At 36.0% G+C, this 5,518-nt stretch overlaps 1 long non-coding RNA gene across 1 annotated transcript; it reads right to left on the bottom strand.

Annotated features, from left to right (window-relative positions):
• Positions 1–1,071: 1,071 nt before the first annotated feature.
• LOC130554740 (uncharacterized) lies at positions 1,072–3,885 on the bottom strand. Its single transcript, XR_008963022.1, has 5 exons — positions 3,479–3,885; positions 2,981–3,076; positions 2,681–2,837; positions 2,493–2,580; positions 1,072–1,568 (listed from the first exon to the last, which is right to left on the bottom strand). It is a non-coding gene; the product is annotated as an uncharacterized LOC130554740 (long non-coding RNA).
• Between the last annotated feature and the right edge of the window lie 1,633 nt (positions 3,886–5,518).

The following is a 5,518-nucleotide window of genomic DNA, read 5'->3' as shown; positions in this document are numbered from 1 at the left end:
CAAGCTCTGAAATATTTTATTGCGTAAAGATTTTGAATTTTTGTGAGTGGGAGGGGGGCTTTGAATAATGTTGAAAACAGTGGGGGAGGGGGTCTTGGAGTCAAAAAGGTTGAGAACCTGCTCTATAGAGAAGATTTGGCTCTTCATAGAACATAAGATAGTTATGTTTTCATGACTATGGAAAATAATGCTTAAAGTTTAAAGCTTTTTATGTTTAAAGAGACCTCACATGGCTATTTAAACCACCAAATATTGACATCTGAGCTGGTAAAAGGTAAAGTTGAAATTTGCATAAAATTGCCCATAAGCGTTTGGTTATTTTTATAACAATCTTACATCTTTCTAATTATGTTAAATATCTAGAAAGTGTTGGTTAGAATTGTGAGTGGAGGGGGTTTAAATATTGTTGTGGACAATGGGGGAGACTTGAAATAAAAAAGGTTAAGATCTACTGAGTTACACAATAGTTTAAATGTAGCATGAAATGTTGATTGTGTAATTGTTATATCATCAGATTTCTCTGTCTCAGGCAATGCTTAAGAATGTGTATACTTCTGAGAGTAATTTGTTTGCAAGTTAAGTGTCAACGTTTTTGGCCAGAGTTTCTTGATAACAGGGCCATTGTCATTATAACTCTCAAAGGAAGAAGAAACTCTTGTTTTAGTACTAATGAAAGTGGCCGACTACACTGTACACATGGTTGTGTGTGCGTCATGCGTGTGTGTGTGCGCGTATGTGTGGGAAGGGTAAACCCTACGGTATGGGGACAAAATGTCCCCACAAAGATGGCAATATCCAAAATCCTTGTGCACTGTAAAAAGTAATGAGTTGAGTTTACTTAGAAAACCTGTGGAAACTGATTTCCTCAAAATTTTCAAGAGAATTCATTCATAATTTTTAAGTTGATTAAACTTACAGATTTAAGTTAAGCTTAACACAGAGAACTTAAATAAAAGAGTTATTTCAACATGTCTACTAGTTGAAATTACTAGAAAAACGTGTGGAAACTGATTACCTTAACTTTCTCAAGTACGTTGTACTCAAACCTCTAAGTTGTTAATACAAAGACAGACAACAGATCGTTGGCACAACAACAAAGTCATTTATTTCTATAAAACATTAACAAAAATGTTCATTCAAGTCCTTCTTACATCAGTCAACAATTCTGAGATAAATGCACATACTGTATTGCACTCTGGAAAGACAAAAGATCAATGTAACTTCTTCACAAAACGTTAAATGTAGAATTGGAGAAAAGTGACGTTACTGCATTAGAATATGTTTCAGAGATAGTATTTTAAGTTTCAGAGACTTGTGCCCGAGTGACAAAATCACCGCCTGGATGAAATCAAAGTTGTTCTTCATTACTGGAGGGTACTCTAAATTCAGAGCATTAAAGAGCCCAAAAAGGAGGCACATGGCTTGGGTAAGATTTCTTCCATTAGACTTGTACCTTCCAAAAAGATGGCAGTGGATGTGGCGTCAAGGTTCAGCGAGTTAGGTATGGTTTCACAGTCCTTAGGGTTCAATGTCAATATGCCGCTTGAATTGCCTTCATCATCATAGTCCTAAAAATGACATAACAAAAATTTAGTCAAAATAATTAACAACATATTTTAAGACAACATATCGTCACTGTCCGACAGAAACCTGGAATCTCCAAACTTGTTCATTTTCATTTTCTTCCATAAATCATTAGTCATGTTTAACGTCTGCATGTGGGTTTTGCAAATATTTAACCAATATATAAAGTATTTAAAAAAGCTTGTGAAGAAACCTCAAAACTCTGTTGGATCCCTTCGGCCTGCCCATGGGCCTGGTGCATGTTAAGGGGTTAAATATACAAAAAGATCATAGAAATTGAAGGCCAGCTATACAAATTAAACCTCGTCTGAAACTGCTAATTTGACACTTGAAAAGTGATCTAAATGTAGCATTTCTGAAAATAATTGATTAAACGTTTAATTTTAAATTTAAAAGTAAATTTTCTTAAAGCCTTATCTAATTTTTTTCTTCCCTTCTAAATAATTCATTTATATTTCTCTTTTCCTTATTCCATTCTTTGTTTCTGTGTCCGGAATATTTGGTTCAAGAAGTATTTGCATTACTAAAGGCAAAATTCCAGAACGAGTAAATGTGGCTTTTGTTCGTGAACTAAGTTTTCCCTCAATCGCATTCGCAACGGCAAAAGGTACTATTTAGTCGCGACAGCGATGTCATTTAAGCGCGTCCGTTGAACAACGACAAACAACCAACAACAGAAGTTTGGCCTGTCAGCGATTGCTTACGTTACGGATCGTTCGCGTCCTGCTGGTTTAGATCCTGCCTAGGAGAAGGAGCTAAAGTGTTCCTCCTAACTAAAATTCCGGCCGGTTCCTGCGGTGCGAACAACAAAAAGAAGGTACTTCCGCCAAATCTTCCCAGAACTATGAAATCGTTCCTGCAGTGCCAAAGCCCCATAATACCAGAACAAAACAGACAAAACTACTTACAATACATGTCTTGTAAAAATCAGTGGGGTCTTCTCCGAGGAGGAGTGGAAGGCCATGAAGAACTGCATCTCCCAATGATATCAGATTTCTGAAAAATTATTTTTAAAATTATTATTTAATAGCATACACACAACACAGAGCAAACAACACTTGCAAATGCAAAGAACTTGGGAGTCTGTGGAGCTTACATTATTTTCAATGTTGAATGTTGAAATTCTGTTGCAGAATCTTCTTAAGTTTAGAGCCAATGTCTCCCCCTTCGGCTCTGAGATGTCAACGGTCCAGTTCTAGAAATAATTCGGTTTGTAGGTCTTTGCCAGATATAAGAGTGAACTCTGCCAGAATCTAAAAAAGTGACAATCCGCAAATTAAGCATTCACTTTTCACTGAAATGTAAAAGTATGAATTTCATTTTATGCTCTTTTATTTCTATAGAACAAGTTAATGATACAATATGAACCCAATACAATACAAGAATATTTACTAACCTGACACTCCATAAAGAGTGCTGGCCACCTTTCCACTGTATCCTTCACAGCAGGTTTCTTCTCCATCAGTTCTTTTCTACTGTAGTGTTTCAACATCTGTCGTCAGAATTTAAAAAACAAAACAGGAAAAAATAATTACAATGAACTATTACTTATTAACGGAACAATCATAATTCGTAAATAGCATCACGTGCAAAGTAAGCTGCGTGGTTTTTACATATCAATATTGATGACCCACACACTTACCACGGATTAGGATAGTTTACAAACTGTACATAAAATCAAATATTCGGTGAAAATCGACGTTTGTAATTTAGTTTGTTAGTCACTGGTCTCAAATGGCGGTTAGAGAGTAACGTTAACTTTAAGTTACTAGACGGAAAACTAGCGCCTCTTCATCTTTCCGCGTAATCCTTTTTTACTTAACTTATTATGTTCAATACAATGACGACTAAATACACGATTAGAACGAGATTCATGAGAAGGTCTCCACCATACCTAATTGTGCTGCCAGATCATGAAGACGTGAAGTTCTTCGTCTCTGCCTCGCTGTCTTCCATCGGCTACGGCGGTTACCTGTGCTAGCATGTGCACTTTCGCTTTGCGCACGCGCATAGACTCCGCCACGTGAGATCAAAAATGTGTTGAATACGTTACAAAAACAGTACAATACATGAACGCATATTAAGTTTCGTTCTATGCTGGAACTTAATTACAGAGGCCCTATAAAATTCAAACTCTGATACAATGAGGATGACGTATATCGATCATTATGGGCTTGCAATAAGCTTATATCCTATTGGTTGTTTAAGATAATTCGTTGTTGGTTGTGAGAAAGACAAGAATCAGAACATACATTGCATGTGTGTGTTTATGTGTATGTGTATGTGTATGTGTATGTATATATATATATATATATATATATATATATATATTAGTTGTATTCACTATGGAATGTATTATTTTTAATAACACCTTTGGCACCATATTTGGTAAACAGGCCTTTAGTAATACTCACTCGATGCTCTAAAGTACAGTGTACTTAAATTGTTTAGTTTAACTCTTGAATCCACCTAAAAGTTCATTTAACACAACATAATCAAGTAAAGTCAACAAAGTTTACAAAATCAGTTAAATTTACAAGATCCTCTTAAGTAGATTCAGTTATTACTTTTTACAGTGTGGACATTTTTTTGTCCCCATGAGGAAACAAGCTTATAAATCATACAGAATTAACTTTTTTGAAAATCTAAAAGAGCAGACAGTTGTGTGTGACTTAGGGTTAGGGGGTGGGTTAGGGGTAGGGAATATGATATACAGTTTGTACAGTATAAAAACCATTTGCGTCTATGGAATGTCCCCATAAAACATGGAAACCCAACATGTGTGTGTGTGCGTGTGCGCGTGTGTTTGCCATCTCTCTTCAAAAGTAATTATTCCCTATACATCATTCTGTACTCATATAACTGACTAATTATTATTTAGCTTAATGGGAACCATATATAATTTCTCCTTAGAGATGCCACAAATCATGTCAACCAATTCATCTAATTTCCTAAGGAGAATAAACTGAATCGTTGTCATGGAAGTGTTTAAGAAGTACATTGTAAAGATTTAGATTTAGAATCAAGAATTAATCTAAAAATAGCTGCGTTTTCATTACCCTTGCAAATTGAAAATACGCCCATTGGAAATGCATTTATCGCAAAAAAGGTTTTATGCTCCAATGAGGTGTTTTTTCAGGCAATTTGATAAAAGAATATTTCGCAAAACCGCAATGGAAACAATGGGAAGAACATTCAGAAAGATTAAATGTAAGGGATTCACATTATGTAATATATGATGGCCAAATGCAGAAAAACAGTTCAATGAGTTAATAAAGTTTATTTAAGGGAAATTTCTTTTCACATTTCATCACAGTAAGTGGTGGTATGCACCTCTAAAGTTGGTCTGCAACCTGCTGTAAAACCTAAAGTAAAAGTTTGGACGGTATGACTTACCTGTGTCACAAGAAAAAAAAAAAAACGTTTCAGTCGCATAAAATAATGCCGTCATTTTGCAGATTTAGAAAATATCACATATGTTTTGCGCAAATTTGTAATGGAAACCCGGCTAATAACAGTGCCAGCGTTTCCTGATAAAGAATTTTGGACAGTACTGGAATGGGTGTACACAGCTCTTTATGGCATGAGATACAGTTCAGATTCTCCTGCACAAGCAATAACAGGTATTAGCATATTAATTTTTACCTAAAAGAAGCAGGACTAATATCCATTAATAGTGTATGTGCAGGATCGGCAATGGGAATGACTTTGGTATGTGCGTGCTATTCAGGCAAACAGCCTTCCTGCCAAGTCAGGCAGTTGCACGCTTCCCTCTATATTTCAATGACTTTTTTCACCGACACAATGCTGCCAATGGCCCTGAGCTTTGGCTCAAAGCTTCAGAAGAGTGAGTCACACAATACCCCAGTTATACAGCCATGCCCCTGCGCTCTTTACTGACAGCAGGCCCGTGCTGCAAGGTGAACAGCCTGGA

The sequence above is a fragment of the Triplophysa rosa genome, linkage group LG5, assembly GCF_024868665.1.
Source record: "Triplophysa rosa linkage group LG5, Trosa_1v2, whole genome shotgun sequence".
Classification (NCBI taxonomy): Eukaryota; Metazoa; Chordata; class Actinopteri; order Cypriniformes; family Nemacheilidae; genus Triplophysa; species Triplophysa rosa.
The sequence above is the reverse complement of the archived record's forward strand: the minus strand, read 5'-3'. Positions and strand labels throughout refer to the sequence as shown.